General features: G+C 44.3%; 2 long non-coding RNA genes across 2 annotated transcripts; one reads left to right on the forward strand and one right to left on the reverse strand.

Annotated features, from left to right (window-relative positions):
- Positions 1-329: 329 nt before the first annotated feature.
- Positions 330-18,987, reverse strand: LOC116662489. Its single transcript, XR_004318452.1, has 3 exons — positions 18,912-18,987; positions 12,481-12,490; positions 330-339 (listed from the first exon to the last, which is right to left on the reverse strand). It is a non-coding gene; the product is annotated as an uncharacterized LOC116662489 (long non-coding RNA).
- Positions 18,988-19,332: 345 nt separating this feature from the next.
- On the forward strand, positions 19,333-21,329 carry LOC116662488. The gene is made up of 2 exons (XR_004318451.1): positions 19,333-19,441; positions 20,187-21,329. It is a non-coding gene; the product is annotated as an uncharacterized LOC116662488 (long non-coding RNA).
- The last annotated feature ends 857 nt before the right edge of the window (positions 21,330-22,186 follow it).

Raw genomic sequence — 22,186 nt, forward strand, 5'->3', positions numbered from 1 at the left:
ATCTGACTTTCCATTCCTCGAACTTTGTTTTCTTTTTCAAGATTCACTCATGTATTCTGAGCCCCTGGATTTTCCACGTGAATTTTAGATTGATTGTCAATTCCTGCAAAGCACCACCTGGGATTTGGGTAGGCATTTTTGAATCTTTAGATCTATTCGTGGACTATTGTCATCTTAGTAGAATGAAGCCTTCTGCTCCATGAATATGGGATTATTCTCTGTGAATGTAGGTCTTAATTTCTCTCAACAGAATCTCTAATCTATTGTAGTCTTCAGTGTCCAAGTCTGGTACTTCTTCCTCACCTCTTTTGGATGCTGATTCAGAAGAGACACGACGTCCTGGATAACCTCTGCTGCCACGGAGCTGACATGGATCTGAGTCCTGAGAAGGCTTTAAATTCTTTTAAAAATAGGATTAATGTACTTTAATTACTCCATAGATGAGTAATGAATGGGTCACATTAACATAGGATTTTAATCCTTTTAGAATTAGTAGAGTAATACAGACACATTACAAAAAATTGAAATATTGCCTAAAAGAGAAGAGATTTGTAATTCCCACCCACAGAGTTGTCTGTCATGAATGATTTCGTGCTTATGTCTCAGTGTCTCTCAGTATGTCTCTCTCCATCTCTGTCTCTCACACACTCACAATCAGATCAATTTACACCTATATTGATTTCACACATATGTGGTGGTGCAGACAGTGGGTCTGCATACTTCCACCCTGAGGCCTCCCTTGACATTGGGTTGAGACCAGTCACCCACTTTTCCAAATGCACAGCATTCATTCATCCACATGAACCAGAACGAATGGACCCCATCCCCTCTCCATCAACATTAGTGTTGCTTTAATTCCAACTGTTTCAACCAGTGCTGTGATGAACACCCTTGAAAAGGCATCTTTGAACTGATGTGTAAGGATGTTAGTGGGATGAACTGTAAGGATCAGAACTTCTGGGGAAGAGATGCGTGGCCCTTTGATGCGTCCTGCACCCTCTTGTCCTGAAGAGAAGCATCCCTTCACTCTTCCCTCCAGGGGATCTGCTGGAGCTTCTGCCTGCTTACATTGTCATCAGGGCTGGTTGTCACCTGACTAAAGACCCGCCAGTGTGATGGTGACCGGTGCTGTCTCTGCAGGGTTTCCGTCTGCCTGTGTTCTCACATGAGATGTCAAGCATCTCTAACACAGACTGACCACCTGCATTGCCTCTCATTGGAACTGCCCATTCCTGTTCATTTTCTGTTTAGAACACTGCGTTTCAAAAGGATTTTGGACTACAGGGATGGGAAACCTTTCTCCAACCATGGGTTATGAGGAATGCATTTTCCAGGTTCTGGTTTCACTTTCAAGCAGTTTTTCTGGGCTTTTGCTAATTTTTTTGATTTGTTTGGTTTTGTTTTTGCCACAGGAAGAGCTAAGCGTCTCCCTTCTGTCTTCTGGCCGTGGTGTCACAGGGGGAACAGCAGTGTCTACCCTGAGATTATGCACAGAGTTACTAAAAGGGCTTCATTTTGTACATCACATCTTTAATCCCCCTGGATAGCCCCTTAAAATGATAAAAATGCTGTTTCAAGTGAAAACAAAAAAAATCCCCAGCCCCAGCTTAAAACTTTTGGCAGGGACAAAAAAAAAAAACTTTTTAAAAGTTTCGGGAACAACAAGGAGAGGTAAAGACACGCAGAGAGAAAGAGGACTTGGGGTTGTCAGGGGCTGGGTTAGGAGGGAGGGGAGTGCACGCTCTGGATCCAAGGTTTCACTTTGAGGAAAGAAATAGTGTGAAACTAGATGGTAGTGATTGTCGCACAACATTGTGAATGCCCCTAATGCTCCTGAGTTGCACAATTTAAAAGGGGAAAAGTCTATATTTTATTAATGAAACTCTAAAAAGAAAAATAAAGGATGTCATAAATGACGTGAAACAAACAAAGGAAATTAAAGAAAACCAAACAAAAACATCTCCAGAGGAAGGGAAGTCAAGTTTGGGAGGGGGAGGGGGAGGGGTCTGATGGTGGGATTTTGGAGAACATTTTGGAGAAGAAGGTGTGGGTGGGTGCAGAGGGGGCTCTGCCCCAGGGGGTGGCGATGCGTGAACTGGTTCTCGGTTGCCCAGCAGTCCAGGTGCAGATGCAGGTTCAGGAGGAGCTGCAGGAGCGGCAGGAGGGAGCTTGGGGCCTCCTGCTGGATCCAGATCGTCCTTTTTTTCGTCTCTGACATCTTCCCCTGCCCCTGCCTCCTCTGTAACTATTGGATGTGGAGAGAGTTTTAAGTCTTGTGGAAGAGCTCATGCTGTGGGAGAGGAAAAATTTACCCACCTGCCTCCATTTCCATGTGCCTCTTCAAGGACAGAAACATTCCCAGAGCTTTCCAGACAGCTCCCACCCAGAAAGTGCCCACAGGATGTGTTCTGTGACTGAATTTTTCCAGACAGCTGGTCTGAGGACATTCTTTGCTCTGTTCCCAACAGTAGCCTCTGGGGACACCTCCCTGTGTGGCCCAGCCCTTGCCCCTCCCTCACCTACACACATATACTAGCCCTGCCTTTCTGACATTCGGGCTCTGCTTCTGGGGCCCCTGGTCCTCCACCTGACTTGCAGCGAGGTGGGCACGGTGCTCCAGGTCAGAGCCGGTTGTGCTGAACAACCCGTCAGCACTGGGCAGGTCCCTGGGGGGAGCCCTGGTTGATGTCTGGATCTGAGGCGTGTCCCACTGATTTGTGGGCCATGGTGGTGGGGACCCCTCCATATCCAGACACACCTGAGGGCTGGGCTTGCCCTCAGAAGAGTGGCACAGCAGCTCTTCACTTGGGGAGGTGGCGTTGGTGTTCTTTTTCATCAGCTCCTGTTCAATAATGTGGTATGTGGCTCTGCAATGACAGTGACCAGCAGCTGACCCGGCCTGGAAGTCTCAGAGCCCTGCCAGGACAGGAACACTCCTGATTCTGTCCACACGACCCTCTGCTGTCAGATCAGATGGGGACCTTGTTCAGCTCAGACTCCCAGGAGGAAAAGACATACCCAGGGAGCATGGGCCCCACCTCGGGCAGTAGGACAGTTCCCTGGCTAACCTCATCCCATCCAGCCAGCTTTGACCTGGGCTGTGGGTGTGACCGGCCCCCCAAGCCTCTGACCTGCTCTTGCTTGAGGCAGAAACACATCCCCAACGTGACTGCTCCACTTCCACCAGCCAGGAAGGGGCCGTGGGTCTACCTGGGTGGGATCCGAGTGGTGGCCTGGCTTGGGCGGGCCTGCCCTGGGCCTCCCTGTGTTACCTTTGGGTCTCTCGGGCCAAAAGGCCAGAGGCACCTTGAGTGAGACCTGACCCAGCGCCGGCAGCGTTTTTACAGCCCCTATCTGCGGGCTTTCCGAGGTCTGCGGCCTCGGGATTTTGGGATGCAGCAGAACATGCCTCTGTCTCCAATCAAGTGAGCTGAGTAGGGACTTCTCTACAGAGTGGGTGCCTGGTGACTTCGGTTCCAAATTCTGTTGGGCTCTATTGCCAGGGAAGTGAGGTCACTTCCTGGGGTCCACTTATCCAAACTTCCTCCTGGCACAAAGCTCCCCAAGGGCCTTTCTGGGCTGCCGATCTCTCATTTCTCACTCCATGCCATGTCCACACACAGTGACACCAACTCAGCCCACCTCCCATAGCCCTGGGGAGGCCTGGATGCAGCCAGCGCCGCAGCTCTGAAGACACAGTTGGGTTCAGAACTGGCTCCCCCCTCTCAGCAGTGCGGTAACCCTGGACAAGCCACGTGCCTCTCAGGGTCTCCCCAGTCCCCCATAGGCACATTGGGTATCATTCTGGCCCCTGCTTCATAGAGAAGCCATCCTGTCTCTAGACCTACAAACACCTACTGCATCTGTCACCCACATGGGCTGGCATCACAGGGAGCTCGTGCACAGACTCAGCAAAGGAAGGACCCCACAGAGGGCTGGCAGAGTGCAGAGCACATGCCAAACAGGCCTGGGTCTGCCCTGGGGTCTGGAGAAAGTCACTTTCCTTGCTGCTTGCTTCCCAGCTCCCAGTCATGCGACTGAAATTAAATACAACTGTGACATTGTCCGCTCTGGCATACAACCTCCTAGGTCATTCTTTCATGTTGACCTACAGGCCCAGTTTCCCATCTCGGCCTCTGTGGTGGGCTGCCCCACAGTGCTTCCTATTTTTTCCCTCTGTTCCCACGCTATTGTGTGATCCCAACCCCCTACCCTGGAGGGTGGATGGACTTTGGGACCAGGTTCTGACATGCAGACTGACTTGTGAAAATGTGCATGAGTTCCACTCATTACCAGCTCCAGAGTTCCTTCTCTCTGTCTCTTTCTCTCAGTGCCTCTCTCTCTGACTTGTCTCTCTCTCTGTTTCTCTGTCTCCCCCTGCTTCTCTGTGTTTCAGTCTGTCTGTCTCTTTTCCTATATGTATGTGTATGTATATTTATGTGCATATTTGTGTACTTATGTGTGTGTATTTTTCGGGCCCAGGGCAGGTCACTTCTCAAAATCCCTTGATGGCATATTGATTATTTTGAATTCATGTTACTAAAGAAAAATTATCTTTGAAAATTGTGCAAGAACTTTGGTGGGATCTTCTCTAAGGATCAGCACTACTAGGGAAGGGATGCACCTGTGGCACTTTGATGTATCCTGCACCTTGTTCTGCCAGAGAGAAGCGTCCATTTGCTCTTCCCTTCAGGGGACCTCCTGGGTCCTCTGTCTGCTCACGTTGTCACCAGGGCTGGCTGTCACCGAGCTAAAGACCTGCCAGTGTGATAGTGGCCAATGCTGTCTCTGCAGTCTGTCTGTCTCCGTGTCATCACCTGAGAGGTCGAGCATCTCTAGCACACACCGGCCACCTGCACTGCCTCTCGTTGAAACTGCCTGTGTGTGTTTTGTTTCTTTTCAGAACACTGGGCTTCAAGAGTTTTTTGGAACATGGGGATGTGTAGCTTTTCTCCGAACTTGGGTCATGAGGAAAGCTTTTTCCAGGCTGTGGTTTGTATTTCCAGTTGTCTTACTTGGCTTTGTTTTCTGCTTTTGTTTGGTTTAATTTTGTCACAAGAAGAGCTAAGCATCTCCCTTCTGGCTCTGGTTTCACATTTAGAACAGCAGTGCATCCCCCGAGATTATGCACAGAGTTACTAAAAGGGATTTATTTGGTATGTCTCATCCTTAATCCATCTGGATTTTCCTCTAAAAATACAAAAATGCTAATTCAAGTCAAAACAAACAAACAAAAAATTCACCCGTCCATACTTAAGATATGTGGGCAAACAAACAAAAAGAAGCCACCTTTTATATGATTTCATTGATAGGGAACCTCCAGGATAGGTAAAGACAGAGAGAGACGAAGGGGATTAGGGCTTGTCACGGGCTGGGGGAGGTAGGATGTGGGGTGCGCTTTGTATAAAAGCTTTTACTTTGAGGAAGGAAATAGTCTAAAACCAGTGGTGTTGGTCTCACAGCATTGTGAATTCACTTATTGCTCCTTAAAACTGCACAATTAAAAATGGGAAAAGGCCAAACTTTATTCTTATAAACTTAAAACAAAAATAGAATATAATATAATATAATAGAAAAAAAAAAACTCTGACTCCATAAAAGATCTGTTCTTTCGGCTTTAACCCCGTGCCCTCTTTTCTAGGCTTAGTCTTATTGCTCGGAACCTTTTGTAAAACAATGTTGCCTTTACCCTGAAATATACAGGACAGCTTATTTTCAAGGCTCTGATATTTAAGGATATTAACACTTTTGCACTTACATAAAGGCAACAAGTTGCAGAATAGAAAATAACTTTTGTTTTGTTAGAGGTTTTACAGAGGCTCCATGACCTGGTCTACGTAGACAGCTGCAGACTAAGATAATGGCAGACTAATATCTTGGAGAACCATCTTCCCCAAGTCAGACTTCAGGCTCCTTTTCTGCTAAAAAGGGGAGGGGCTGTGGTTGGTTGTTGCAAACTTCTTGGTGTAGGATTTCGTTGTTCTTGGAATCCTTTGCAGCTGTCCACGTGGATCAGATCATGGTGTTCCTGTAAAACCTTCAACAAAACAAACTTTTTCTATTCTGCAACTTGTTATCTTTACAGGAGTGCAAAAGTGTTAATATCCTTAAAGGTCAGAGTTTTGAGAATAGGCTCTCCTGTTTATTTCAGGCTAAAGGCAACATTGTTTTACAAAAGGTGCATAGCTAGCAAGACTAAGCCTAGAAAACAGGCAGAGGGTTAAAGGAAAAGGCACAGATCGAATATGGAGTCAGATTTGTTCTTCTCTATTACAGTGACTTTTGGTGAGAAATAAGAGGATGATTCCTGGGTGGGTCCTCCACTGTCCCAGGCTGGAGTTCAGGCAGGATCCCTGCCAGATTCACCATGACTTTGGACATGATCTCCCACAGAGAAAGTGACAATTATTGGATTAAAATTACCTGTCAGAATCCCTTCAATTGCCTGTAAACTGTACGACAGCAGGGGATGTCTCAATAGCCAGTCAACTGCCAGTCTCCCCTGATGCAAGGAACAAGCATCGCGGCAGGCTCCATGGTGGCCTGGCCAGTGCACCTGCCTACTTTGCTCTCCAGCCTTGGCTTCCTGAACTTTGACTCTTTAAAAGCTCCCGTCCCTCTTCCCTCTGGCCTGGTGTGAATGAACAAGATCCCTGCACCCAACTGGGCTGAGCCCAGGCCACGAACACAGCCCCATGCACACAGCCCACCATCTGCTGTCTACCCCTGGGCTCAAGTGCACCCTTTGAATTCCCCCAACCCAAAGGTCCGCATGCCCAGTACCTCCGCCCTACGGGTCCAGATCACCATCAGGACCATCAACCACCCAAGGCCCAAAGGCCAGTGGCTGGCAGCCTGGGGTCACCCTGACCCATCAGGTCAGTTGAGGCACAGGGTGCGGGGATCAGGGTGCCAGGGCGGGAATTGGAACAGCCTTCAGCCCAGCCTGCCTCACCCTGGAGCTTCAGACATTAACTATGAAGGTGCACACTAGGCTGGATCCCCCACTGGTGGCAGTAGTCATCATTACTGGAGCCCGGATTTCCCCACCCCAACCACTGGGTGAGGGGTGAGGTAGTCAGCTCAGAGTAGGGGTGCACTCAGAGCGAAGGGGATCCCATGGTGAGGGGGTACAGGTTGAGGGGGGTGGGGCCCGCTCAGGCTGGAACTGACCTGGCTGAGAGGTGAGGGGGAAAATTTCAGGATGTTGGGCATCCTGTGGTGAGGCATGAGGGGTAAGCTTGTGGGTGTAGGGGCCATAGGTTAGGACCTAGCAGGATGGAGTGTCAGGGCTGGGACCTCGGTGTGAGGAGAAGGAGCCCTGTCTTCAAGGTCTGGTGGGAGACTGGGCCTGGCCAGGGGTGGGAGGGTAGTAACAGGGAGGGGAAGATGAGCAGGGGAATTGGGGCTGGCGGGGTGTGGCCTGGCCCAGGGCAGTCGTGGTTCTAGTTCATTGCCAGGACCCAGTCGGTGGCGGGGTGAAGGCTCTGGGGACAGAGACACGGTGGGACGAGCAGGAGGGGCCCCACATGGCTCCTCCCAGCCCCAGTGGCCTGGTCCGGTAGAGCAGAAGACCCACCCGGGCAGTCTTCGCTGCGGGCTGAAGGAGGAGGGTCACGCACGCACAGATGGACAGAGGCGCGGACCCAGGATCCCACCCAGAACGCGTGGAAGCTGGCGGCAGCAGGTTGCTCCTGGACCAGCTCCTGGAAGAGGAACAAGGCCTGGGGTCTGGACCGCCGCTTGCCCTCGGCTCGGCTGCCGCTGCTGGGCAGTTAAGGGGGCGCTGGTGGGGGCGTGCTGCTTAAAGCTGGCGGGTGACATCTGAGCTGTGCGGCTGGGGAGGCGCCCAGGGAGGGGTCCGGAGGTGAGGTCCAGGCCGCGCGTCCCGTTAGGACCCTGAGGCGGGTCCCAGCTGCCACTGTGGCTCATGGTAACCCCGCTATTAGTAGTTCCTAAACCCCGCGTTTTTGCCACCGCTTATACCCTGGTTTAGGAGAGCAGGTACAGCCCCGGGAGGTGGGAGGGACCCGGAAGGCTCCGGAGCATCTCCGACTGGCCCTCAGACCATGGCCTGCTACTGGGAAGTGGGTGCGGTGCGGGCGCGGGGCCTCGGATGGAATAGGGGCTGCCCCATGAGAGCCCCTGGATTTGCTCCCATCTTCCCCGCGGCCTGAACTTGGGGGTGGCCTCTAAAGCCCCAGGTTCGTGGTACTGAAGTTACAGGTCAGGCTGCTCCTGGGAGGTGGGCACGGTGCGATCAGTGTGCTGGGGTGGCTGCAGCAGCAGCGGGAAATGGTCGCAAACCCCTCGCTCTCACAAGGCAGCCCCAATCCCGACATCGCAGCCGCCACGATTGCCTGACAGCACAGCACCCGCCTTCCAGGAGCAGGCTGACCTGTAACCTGAGTTCCACGAACCTGGGGCAGCAGAGGCCAAGCTCAGGCTATGCACTGGGGAGTTTGAAGCAAATCCACGGGCTCCCATGGGCAGACCCCATAACCCGCCACCGTCTTCGATCACACCGCACCCTCCTCCCGGGAGCAGGTTGACCTGGGGACCGTGTCTGAAGCAGCAGAGGCCAAGCCCTGGACAGGCAGTGTGGGAGATGGCGGCAAATCGACGAGCTTGCTAGGTCGCTGCCCATCTCCATGCCGCTGCCCCAGGTTCGTGGATCACTTGATTTCAAGTCAGTGGGTTCCTGAGAGGCAGGCTCTGTGCACTCAGGAGGCGGGGCCCTTGGGGAGGGGTGCTGCCCCAGGGGGAGCAGGTGGACTTTCTCCCATCTCCCCCACTGCCAGACCTGGGGACGGCCTCTGCTGCCTCAGGTTGCAGGACACATGTCATGTCAGCCTGTCCCTGGGAGGAGGGCTCAGTGTACTCGAGGCAGCCTCAGTGGCTGACAAGGATTTTAGAAGTGGGCTCTAGCCCAGCATAACTAAATCCTTTCTTCTCTTGCTTCCTCAGTTGGTGGCTGTATCGGCTTTTCCATTATAGGTTATTGCTGGATAATGAACATAGGTTTCTGTGCTATACAGAAGAAACTTTATTTAAAATATACTTTTCTATATAGTGGCTAACATTTGTAAATCTCAAACTCCCAAATTTATCCCTTCCCATCGCCTTTCCCTGGTAACCTTAAGATTGTTTACTAAGTCTGCAAGTCTGTTTCTGTTTTGTAGATGAGTTCACTGTCTTTTTCTTTCTTTTTTTAGATTGCACATATGAGTGGTATCATTTGGTATTTTTCTGTTTCTGGCTGCTTTCACTTAGAATGACGATCTCTAGCTCCATCCATGTTGCTGCAAATGGTTTTATTTTGTCCTTTTCATGGTAGAGTAGTATTCCAGTGTATAAATATACCACAACTTCTTTATCCAGTCATCTGTTGCTACATTTAGCTTGCCTCCATGTCTCGGCTATTGTATACAGTGGTGCTATGAATACTGGGGTGCAGGTATCTTTTCACATTGGAGTTCCTTCCAGTTATATACCCAGAAGTGGGATTACTGGGTCATAGGATAAGTCTACTTTTAGTTTTTTGAGGGATTTCCATGTTTTCTATAATGACTACACCAAACTGGATTCCCACCAGCAGTATAAGAGGGTTCCCTTCCCTCGACAGCGTCTCTAGCATTTATCATTCATAAACTTCTGAGCGATGGCCATTCTGACTGGTGTGAACTGATACCACATTGTAGTTTTGATTTGCACTTCTCTGTTTATTAGTGATATTGAGCATTTTTTCATGTGTCTATTGATCACTTGTGTCTTCATTGGAGAAATGCTTGTTTAGGTATTCTGCATATTTTTGGATTAAGTTGTTTGGTTTTTTATGTTATTAAGTTGTATGAGCTGTTTATATATTCTGAAAATTAAGCCTTTGTTAGTCTTATCATTTGCAAATATTTTCTCCCATTCGTAGGTGTTGTTTGTTTTACTTATGGTTGCCTTTGCTGTGAAGAAATTTATGAGTTTAATTACGTCCCATTTGTTTATTTTTTTCTCTTATTTCCATTGCCTGGGTAGATTGCCCTAGGAGAACGTTGCTAAGATTTATGTCAGATAATGTTTTGCCTATGTTTTCTTTTAGGAGATTTATCATGTCTTGTCCATCTGCATCTTAAGCCTGTACTCTAGATCTGTGCTTCAGTTTTGAATTTTGAGCTTCTTAGAGAACACCTACTCTTAGCTCATATGTCAGATTCAACATGTCTAAAGCTGATTTCATAATCTTTTTTCTTGCAGCGTCTCCACTTATTCAGTGGGATAATCATTCTTCCGGTCTTGAATACCCAAAGGCTTGGAATGATCTTTGATTTATATTTCTCCCACCACCCTCCACATTTTGTCGGCTTCTGGAACTGTATGATTTTGGTTTCAAGTGTCTATTCTGATTGCTGATACTCTGATGAAGAGCTTTCATCCCTGATACATGAATTTTTCCTTCTGTTGAATTCTTGGATATTCTCTCCCCACCCTTTCAGTCAACCTACAGTTTTGACCCTCCAACATCTAGAGTCAAGTCAAAGACTTACCACAACCAGATCTCAGCCAGGTAGTCAACCATTATGTGACTTAGCCTCCTAGGGTAACCTGTGCCTTATTGAAAACCAGGAGTCACCAGGCTTTTCCTATCCAGTCCTCAGTTAAAATAGCTAAGAATTGCCCTGAGAACTAGTTGGAGCCCCATCCCCTTCATACACTCTTCCCTATTTACTCCAAATACTTCTAGCTCCTCTTTGTATTCCTGCACTGTTCATGATCGTTAGCCTGTAATCTTGGATTTGAGTGCTGACTTGGTACCATTCCCGGGTGGTTTCCAATGTGTCTCCTCACTTAGCTCGTAACTGGAGAAGACTCCCTTGTTCAGCCTCCTTTATACCCCTCACCCTGCTTAGCATCGGGCAATAGCAGGCATCCAGGCAGTGGTTACCTACTTCACTTATTCACAGGGGTGGTGGTGTGGAGTATAGCTAATAACTATTAATTCAGTGTTGCAATTAAAAAAGAAAGCCAAGAAAATCCATAAAACTTTATCTCCATGTTCAGTTTAGCGCTTTACCTCAACAGTTTCCTTAACTCTGTGTTTACATTCACATAGTGTTCAGTGCTTGTACAGTTCCCTGAGGCAAGCAGGTGAGATGTCATTATGCTTGACTTTCACGTTACATTTCATATTGGATATATTTGTGCAATGACAAAACCTTCTTTTATAAGTAAACAGCCGGAAGCCCAGAGAGACTAAGAGCCTAACCCAGGGTCGCCTGGTTAGTGTTTGGCACAGGCCAGGACCGCGGTTCACATCTTCCAGCTGCTCCTCTTCCAGTGCCTTTTCATTCCAGTGCTGGGAAATGTAGCCCCATCAGCCAAGCGGCCAAGTCACATTGCTGCCCCTTTACCTGCCAGTGATGGCAGTGCTACAAAAAGTGGCAAAGGAAAGGTCAGAAATAGGAGTGATAAAAGACATGGAAGTGCTGGAAATGGATCCTCAACCTCCTCCTCCCTATTTGAGCGCCTCACAAGTGTCCTACTCTGACAGTGCTGTTCATTGTTTATGACATAGTCTTTAAAATCAGACTGATTTTTTATAGGACATGCTTTTATCCTGGTCCCTTTCCTGCTAGTAGTCACTGTCATGGGTAGAAAGTGCCTGACTGTGCTGTTTGTCACGTAGGTGGGAGGGAAAGTGGGAGAGGGAGTGGGTTGAACTGAAGCCGAGCTTTTTACAGCTCTGTTGTTCTAGGACCAGAGCAGTTCCACTCTTCCTTTCATCACCTTTCCACCTCCGAGTCCCAGCCACCCACTCCTGCCTGCTTCCCCACATGCCACATCCTGGGGGAGGACAGGGTGGTGGGCAATGCCCTCTCTGCCCTCCGCTTTGGGAGGTGAAGGAGTCTGCTTTAACTTTTGAGCTGTTTTGGTAATTGGGCTTTTCCAGCTTTTCTAGACATCTCCTATCTAGCTCTGAGAAATTGGAGATGTAACTTAACCATACATGGACTCTACTAATGTATTCAGTGGCATTAATGTGATGTTGTCTGTAAGGTGTTCTGTGACTGGATAGGAGGTTTTTTATCTCACAGGATGCTTCACATCCAATTCTAAAGACCTACAGGCTGCAGGTGTAATTCAAGTTCTTACATGTCTGTAAGGCAGACATGAACATTATTTGGTAATATGACCATATGTTCATTGATTACGGTTAGTCCGCCGGCTCTGTATCTAATAAAAGTTTAAATTCCAAACGCTTGAAGAAAATTTGCGGAACATGTCTTTTTGCCTGTAAGTAGTTGCAAAAACTGAAATCACATCTCTACCACAGGCCACAGTGTTTTCCAGTAGAGAAAGCCCTCTACTTTTACAATCTGTAAGTAATGCGGTGGTTCTTTGGGTGAGCTGAGGGATACCAGAGTATTTTGTTGGAAAACTAGAGTGGCATGACAAGTATTCTGGGACTGGTTACAGTTGAACCTCTACTTCCTATATCCTGGACTGATTACAGAGGCAATGTTAGTGCAGTAACCAGCTCCTGAATGCAAGTGTAGCTAGGAAGACAACAGAGAAAATAGAAGGGATATAAAGTAATGGAGGGACTTCATAGCAGTACAAATGGTGACTTTGACACCACCAGCTGCTGACGTGGACTTGGCAGGAATTTGTGAGAAGTGGTGAGTGTCTTTGCAAGCAGGATTGTCCTGCAGCTTTTGGGGTGAACAGGCAAAGGGGAGAGAAGATATGGTGGCCACCCTGGGGCTATTTGTGTCTTGAATGTGAAAATATCTGGTCCCCTGTTCAATTTTGCAGCCACAACTTCACATGACTCAGGGCATTATTTCCACCAGAAAACCATAAAAACATAAAGAACCTCTGTTTCCCAAAGTGTTTGTCCTCGATCTGAGATGATTGTCCTGTGGTGGGAGGTAAGTGGGCGGTGGGGCCTGTTACATCACCCCCTTTCACTAAAAGTCTACCTCACTGTTTTTCACCCCACTCCTAGAGTTGCTGTCATTCTATTACACCTAGACCTGTGAGACGGGCTTGCTTGAATCCTCACGTGAAGAGGGACGGTTATGTGCAGTTTTAAAAAATTGCTTGGGTCATGGGGTCCTATGTTCCCTCCATTGGAAATCACTCTTCCAGAGCAAATAGTATGCATCTATAGAAACTACATTTTTTGTAAGATGTCTTCAGAAGTTTTGCAGTAGGTTTAAATATTTGCTTGGTGATGGCGTCTTGATTGTTTGAAGGTGCAACCCTCACTAGGGGCTTTGTTTGCTTCCTGTCTGAGATTTCCTTTACTGACAGTAGAGTGTTCGTAGGCAGAGTTAGAAAGTTACCTGGTCTGAGAAGCCGAATTTGCCCGCAGCTGGGAATTGGCAGAAGAGTCAGTTATGGAAGGAAGGCTTTAGGATTATCTGGTAGCAGAGTTCTGGGATCCAAACCCTGGGAAACCTCAGCTTTTGTAGAGTATGTTCTGTAACAAAAGGCTATTGGATAATTTTAACACTTGTTATGGGATGTAGAGTTGGGGAAAGACTTAAAAGTGAAATAACCTTAAAAAAGAATCTCCAAATATTTTAAAGAAGACAGTTCTCAGAATGAGAGCTTTTCTGGAAAAGACTAGTTCTTCACTTCACAGGGGAAGCAGGGAGCAGGTGTAACTGCACTTACGGTAACTTAGAAGGTAAACTTCACCCTCCCACTTAGCTGTGTCCTGGTGTCCGTTCATCTTCCACATCTGTAGTTTTAGACATGACGTGACATTTTCTGGTACTGCATTCTGCTTCTGAGTGAGAGACTGACACAAAGTCACATAGCAACTGAAAAATTGCGCTAAGGGCTTTATTGTTAAAAATGTGGAGCTGTGGCAGGGTGCTGCATTTGCAGGTGACTTTCGGTACAGAGAACACTTAAAAGAATGCAGTGTTATTTCTTTTTTTATTCCTTTAAGCCTTTGAATAGAAGGTTTTCTTTGCAGAATTTCTGGAGTACATCAGAACAAGCAGGAACTAAAAATAGCTTTAAGAATGTACCAGTATAGACGTTGCTTATAGTATGGCATCTGTCTTAAAGTTAATTCTTTAAAGCAGGAAGTTGTAACTCTGAATTTCTTAAGCAAATATAAACATTCTTGACTCTTAATGACATTCTTTGTGCGGTGAAGCTGCTTTTGCTTCCATTCTGAACATTGAAAGGCCTTCTATGATACTTCTACCAGTCCTCAATATTTTATTTTCCCTCTGTTGTGAACTTGTTATTAAACTTGAAGCAGATATAAATATCATTAACTTGCTACATATGTAGATATTCAGTGTTACATAGTCAGAAAGTTTGTGTACATCACACGTATCTACATAATTCCCCCCTTTCCAACTGTGTTCCTTATGAAAGGATGGTGGGAAATGGCATTATGGGGATATGTCTTACACTACACAGTGTTTCCCCTGTTCCCTTTATCAGATCTGGATGTTCTTTCATCTTTCGGTTTCTAGACTTACTAGCTCTTTTTCTTAAGCGAGGTGTAACTCATCCCCCTGCACACACACACATGCGTGTACACACACACACACACACACACACACACACACACACACATTCTGCCGTAGGGAGTAGCGTGCACCATCCCATTCTCCCACTCCAGCTCTGATCCCACCCACTGGAGGCAGTGTCTTGCACGAATTCATTTGTAAGTTCCATTTTAAAACTCGAGTGGTCGGGAAATAGGACTGATATCCACACCTAGTAGGCAGGCCCTCAAGGATAACTTCTATGGTTAATGCCAGGTTATCTTAATGTTTGAGTACCTGGGTTTCATGTCTTCCTGTACCACCTGTTGACCCATGATTCCCACATTTCTGTCTCCCGCTAGACTTTTTCTCTCCAACTCTGGACTCTTACAATCTTCTGCTGATTTGACATCTTCACTTGGAACTCTAATATCTTAAGACCAACATGTGTTAAAACAGCTCTTGGTCCTCCTACCACCCCAAACTGGTTCTTTCTGCAGCCTCCCCTATTCAGTTAGTGGGAACTTAATCCTTCCAGATGCTTGGGTCAAAAATCTTGGAGTTATTCTGACTTTCACTGACATACCACTAGAATTCTGTCTATAGATCTGGTTTAACACTGCCTTTAAAACATATCCAGAACCCAGCCACTTCTCACCATGGCTCCTGCCTCCACTGCTGCTTCCCTGCCCTGAGCCACTGTCCTCTTCTCCTGCACAGCCCTTCTCAATGGCTTCCCTCTTTTAATCTCTGAACCATTTTGACTATTCTCACCTGGCACTCAAGTGAGCCTTGAATACCTAAGTTAGATTGTGTCGTCCTTCTGCAGTGCCTCCCCATTTCACTCCAGGTAAAAGCCACAGTCCTTACAACGTCCTCCAAGGCCGTACAGGATCTGCACTGACCCTTCTCCACAGCTCCAGCTGTGCCCCCATTCTGGAACATGCGAGGTGCGTGCTGGCCTTGGTGATGGTTATTAAGTCCACCTGGGACTTCTCACCTCCTAGTCCTAGTCCTAACCTCAGTCCTCTGTGTGGCCTGCTCTGGTATTTAATACAGCATCACCCTTATCCCATACTCTCAACCCTATTTACCTTGCCCTTTTTTCTTTTTTCCATGGTTCCTCTTTCCTAACATGCCACCTCCTCTGCTGCTCTGTTGTGTGAATTGTCATCTCCAACCCCCACCCCAGCTAAACCCCAACCAAGCTCCGTGAGGACAGGACTTTTGTTTTGTTTATTGATCTATTCCAAGTGCCTAGACTAGTCCTGGGTACATAGTAGGCAGTCAAAAATTATTTGCTGAATAAATTAAAAGACTATTTTAAAACTGAATCATCCTTTCAGGAAAGGGTGAGGAAAGGAAGCTGCATGAAGGAAAATGGCGCAGTAAATAATGATATTTGCCTCTTGTTCTTTGTGTGATATATATGTGTTTTAGTCTTAATTTGGTATCCCAGTTTCTTAATTTAATAGCTGTATTAAGGTGCAATTTACAGGCCATAAAATTCACACATTATAATTGTTCAAGTCAGCCATTTTAGCTATTTCTAGAGTTGTGCAACTGTGTCCCCAAAATGTCCCCTTGTGTCCATCCATATGCAGTTCGCCCTCCCCTCAGTGGTACCCTGATATTATATCTTTTTGTTTTTTTGGCAATCACATCTCAAAAGAATAATTTACACAGGAGTACTAATATAGCTTTGCACTTTTAGAAATGACACACTTAAATATGAAATCAGCAGTCATTGCTGAATGTAGGTAGCAGTATCAGACATTGGTGAGAAGAATGGACTTGAGTGTCACACTGGCTGCAGTCTTACCCAGCTCCACCATTTACCAAGTTACCCAAATTATTTTCTGCCCCAAGCTTTTTATCTGTTATATGGGGGTAATAATAGCAGCTTACAGAGTTGTGAGGATTAAGAAAACAGGGAAACAAAATTTAGTATAGTGGCCAGCTTATGTTAGTACTTAAAAAATAGCCTTGCAGGTAGACAGCAAAATTCAAATCAGTTTCTAAAGTATGTGTAAAATATGATCTAGTTCCTGCCTGGTTTGTAAACACGTATGCTTACTGCAGAATGTAAAAGCAGGCTAATATCCAACAGAAAAGATCATTTCTCAGCATTTCTTTCAAAGGTAGTTGCAAAATCATTTTTACTAAATTTTCTGTGCCCATCTCTGACAGAGCTTTGACAGCAGGGAGGTAATTATCTACTTTTCTGTTAAAATCATGCTGACCATCAGAAAGTGTTCTGAATTATATTTTAGCCTTTATGTTGGGAAATACTGTGAGACTTCTTCAAAATTAATGGGGGGACGGGCATTCATTGTAGCTCTTGTAGCCTGATAAGCCTGCACTAAATTATCATTTTTAAACTTTTAATTAAAATTAGTTAATTAATTTTTTGCAGGGGGGTGGTAATTAGATTTTATTTATTCATTTTATTTTTAGAAGAAGTACTGGGGATTGAACCCAGGCCCTTGTGCATGCTAAGAATATGATCTTTCACTTGAGCTATACCCTCCCCCCTAAATTATCTTTAATAAGGTCTTTTTCTCTGTTTTGTTATTTTCTTTTATGTACAGATGCACAAAGCAGGGTCATCAGAATCCTCTCAATTCCAAAGATGATAATAGTGAAAAATATTGCACAGTGACAGTGAATCCTTGGCATATGAAGAAAGATTGTAAAGTCCTGAATGAATTAAGAAGTTATTGTTAAATTAACATACATGTAACCATGGCTCTCTTACCTTTATTTTTCACCTTATAATGAAGATACTCCACACCCGTCAAGGTTGCTTTGTTTGATATAGGGAATATCTAAAGCCTTTTCTGCAAGTTTTTTAAATAAGTAAGAGCAGGTAATTTATCAGAAGTGGAAATGGTGTAATCTGCTCTGTCTAGTATGGTAGCCACCGACCACATGTGGCTATTGTGAATTGAGATGTTTTATAAGTGCAAAATACGTAATAGATTTTCAAGACTTCATACAACAAAAATAATGTAAAATATTTTTTAATAAGTTTTAAAAGTGTTTATCACACTTTTTAAATGATAGTATATTGGATATTTTGAGATAAATATAATTATTACAGGAATTAATTTCACTTGTTCCTTTTTATTTTCCAAATGGGATTATTGGAAATTGTGATTTGCACTATGTTTCTATTGACAGTGCTGGCTTGTAAATTATTGCAAATAATATGAAAAGAAAACTTTGATTAAAAATTTTGTAATTGAGTAGTTGATTTACATCCTAGTATTTTCAGGTGTACAACACAGAGGCTCAACATTTTTATAGATTATATTCCATTTAAAGTCACCATAAAATAATGGCTATATTTCCCTGTGCTGTATGATGCAGCCCTGTAACCTATCCATTATATACGTAGTAATTTTTACCTCTCAATCCCCTACTCCCTTCCTGCCTCCCCTCTCCTCCTTCTCCTCATTGGTAACCACCAGTCTGTTCTGTGTACCTGTGAGTATATTTCTGTTTTATTATAGTCATTAATTTGTTTTATTTTTTAGATATACATATAAGTTAATACATAGAATAATTGTTTTTCTTTCTCTGACTTATTTCACTTAGCATAATACCCTGTAGGTCCATCCATGTTATTGCAAATGGCATTATTTTATCTTTTATGGGTGAGCAGTATTCCATTGTGTGTGTGTGTGCGTGGGTATATATGTGTGTTTATATATATGTATATATACATATTTATATAATATACCACACCTTCATTATCCAGTCATCTCTCAGTGAACATTTGGGTTGTTTCAGTGTCTTGGCTATTGTAAATAGTGCTGCTGTGAACATTGGGGTGCATGTGTCTTTTTGAATTATATTCTTCTCCAGACATATACCCATGAATGGGATTGCTGGATGACATGGAAATCTATTTTTAGTTTCTTAAGGAACCTCTATACTGTCCTCCATAGTGGCTGCACCAATTTACATTCCCACCAACTGAGTAGGAGGGTTCCTTTTTCTCTTAAAAGGTCAAAAATTCTCTACATTTATATACTTTCCTTACAGTTTAGGACACAATTTGGCAAAAGCCAGATAGAATTTAATAGCAGTTAATACAGTATTTTTTTTAAATGGCCATGCATTATGGATAGATATGTTACTGATGAGTTGGTTCTCTATTTTTGTAGATGCAGAAGTTTTTATAGCTTCACAGACATTTCAGACTTGCAGAGAGAAAAATTTCTTTACATTTTGCTGAACTTGTCCGGGTGGCTTTATCGAATTTGGTCCAGGCCTGCAGAGGTAAATACATCCAAACCTGAACCATTTGAATGTCTGCAAGATTTTAAGAGTCTAGAATGTCAGATCTGGACTATAACTCTGGTGAATGACATCAGTGAGTGGACTCAAGAAAACTCCATTTGAGTCCAAAACTTTTCAAAAGCCAAAAAAGGCTTTGAAATTGTGGCAAAGCCAGAGAGTTTTGTGCTCCACATATGGCCACAAACACATGGGGACAACCACAGGCCTTCTGGAGTGCCAAGGGAATTCCATGTGGGAGTCCAGCACTCACAGGAATCCAACAAATCTCTGCCTGCCAGAGCACCTTCATTGCTACTGTGCTGTTTTGAGCAAATGTCTTTTCATCAGGTTCAAATTGGTTTGTTGTTATTTTTGCATAAAAAAATCAAACAACTACTTGTTCCCTTGGTGAAAGTAAAAGCCTAACATTTTCTGGTTTCTTTTGACAGAGAAAACATGAGCCTATGAATCCAACATCATCTATGATGGTCTGCAGCTGGGAGCAACCAGATCAGTGTCAGTCCCTTTGCAGCCATTGGTTGGGAGCATGCATATTACCTGGAATGGTATTTGAAACATGTCACACTAGCCGTGCCTTTGCTGTGGGCTGGGAGGCGAGTAAGTCAGAATCTGCATTATGGAATGTATGTTTCAGATCCAAAGCTAGGAGATCTTTTCTAATAGCCAGAGAATGTAGTCATAAATATATCTATTAATTATGCAAGAACCTTTTTAAAGATTTTTTTATTATAAAAATTTACCCCCAGAAATTGAAAATGAAAGAACAGTGGAATTAAAAATCATCTGTACCTTAATTATACATTAAGAATCTTAAAATCCTTCTAAACTTTTTTTATTCAAATGTAGATATTTTTCCCTTCCAAGAAGGAAAATTATTATTTCATATTTTTTTGCTTTTTCCTTTTATTATATATTCCATATCAATAAATATAATTCTTTTAAATCCCTTTTAATGGCCGTTTAACACTATATTGAACAGATATGTAATTAGTCCTAGGTTTCAGAAATTTAAAAAATTGTCATTACAATACCACTGCAAAGAATATTTTGGTGTTTCTATTTTTAGTTACTAATTTGGACTAAAAATTAAGAAGTTTGCTTTTCTTCATCTAAAACATTGGTTATTTTATGAATGAACTGCAAGGATTTTAAATAACTTTTCAGTAATTTCAACAAAGAAATTATCTTTAAGGCAAATATGTATGATGGTTTGCAAATCTACTTTTATTATATCTTCACTTTTACCAGTGTCATATGTGTGTGTGTTTGCACAAGTGCTTTAACTACCAGCAACGTAAGAAAAACCTGTGTACTAAAAATGTGAAAATAGTTAGTTTCCTGGTTTGTGTTTTCATTCTCCCAATATAGGTTTTGGATGACAAGCTTGTATTTGCAAAAGTACACACCCTGTGGGAGGTGCTCTGTACATACGTTGAGATACTGCACATAAAATTGCCTCTGAAGCCCAATGATCTGAAAACCCGGTCCTCAGCCTTTGATAATTTCAGCTGTTATCTGAAAGTCCCCCAAGTGGATGAAAGTATCATCAAGCTGGAGCAAGAGTTTTTCATTTCCCTATTTGAGAAGAGCTGCGTGAATGACTTTTATATTCAGGATAGAGATACATTCTTCAATCCAGCCACCAGAAGCTGCATTGTAAGTCTAAACCGAGTTTAGCAGCTGTCTTGGGGGTGATTTAGAGCCTGCTGTTGAATTATCAGTGATTTGGTTTGGTTGGTTTGGTTTGGTTTTTAAAAGCTGCCCATAAAAAGAAAAAAAGAGAAAGAAAAGAAATATGCCTAGAGATTCCTGTTAGGATAATAAACAGTGGCTGGTTAGTTACCCTGTATAAACCACACACTCTCTTAGAATCTTTTTAGGTTTACTTCATCCTTTCTCAGATCAAGTATCAACTAAGGGATAGTGTTAAAAAAAATTTCGGGATTAACAGGCTTGTGAGCTCTGGGATCTGCAAGGCAGCTTTCCCTCCCCATGGTGTAAGTCAAATGGCAGAAATGAAATAAAGCACGTCATGTATCCTCCGGTGTTAACAGGAAAAGGCTAATGTTCTTGACCTTGTTTCTTCCTGGGTAAAATGAAGACAATATGTCAGGAGGCGAGACGCTCACTTAGGGCAAGAACCATGTTGTTTTGTTCACTGCTAAATCCCAGGCACCGGGAAGGCTGAGTTTAACAAGTGAATGGATGAAGTGTAGTTCCCCCAGAGTTACCATGTGGGGCAGTGCGGATTAGCAGCTAAGAGCATAGACTCGAGAGGGGAGGGTACAGCTCAAGTGATGGTGTGCATGCTTAGCACGCATAAGGTCCTGGGTTCAGCCCCCAACACCTCCTCTAAAATAAACCAATAACCCTAATTACCTCCCCACCCCCCCACCATAATTACCTTATTATCTCCCCGCCACAAAAAAAAAAAAAAAAAAGAGAAGTGGCCAAGAGCGAAGACTCAGGCTGGAACACCTGTGCTGGTTTCTCGCTGTCGACCTTGTAAAAGTCATTTAGCCACTGTGTTTATCAAGTTCCTCATCAATAAAATGGGGATAATAATAGTACCCACCTCGTAGAGTTGCTATGGGGATTAATGAATCTGTGTCAATGTTAGAACAGCCCTGGCTAATAGTAAGTACTATGCATCTGTCAGCTCTTTTCATAATTATTGACAGATGTTATTATCAACCAAAGAAGTATTAGTTCTTTGTAAGGGAAATGCATGTTAGACCATTTCATTTATCATTTTCTGTAATTCAGGCTTTTTCCCTCTGAAATACCATTTTCTGTCTGTGCACTAGGAAGCCACAGGGCTTTCCAAATTTCATCTGTCTGGGTTCTTGTCATGATGGCAATACTGCAGAATGTTGACAATTTTTAGGGACTCCTCTGAGATGACAGCAACCCCTCAAATTCAGGAGCACTTCTCTAACGGATAACATCTCGCATGAAATGAAGTTTTTAAAATGTAACAGCTTCAGACGCTTAATGATGCCATAAATTCAAGGATGTTACATCTAAGCTCTTTAAATAAATCCTGTCATTAAAATAAAGGAAATACTATATTATAGCGCACTAAGACATTTTTATCTTTGCTATCGATTTATCTGACTCTCTAAGACCAAAGAAAACAAAGACTGAGATTTATCGTTACTACTGTGTGGTACACGTATTTGTGGATGAAGAAAATACTGAGGGGAGACGGAGAAGATGGTGGAGTAGAATGAAGCTCGCAGGTCACCCTCTCCCACATATACACCAAGACCCACATCTACAGACCCACTCAGCCAACCAGAGCACTGTGGAACTCCGACAGAACATCGCCCTCTTCAAAAGATAAAGACGCCAGAAATCTGGTAGGA

Source organism: Camelus ferus, unplaced genomic scaffold, assembly GCF_009834535.1.
Source record: "Camelus ferus isolate YT-003-E unplaced genomic scaffold, BCGSAC_Cfer_1.0 contig1882, whole genome shotgun sequence".
Lineage (NCBI taxonomy): Eukaryota > Metazoa > Chordata > Mammalia > Artiodactyla > Camelidae > Camelus > Camelus ferus.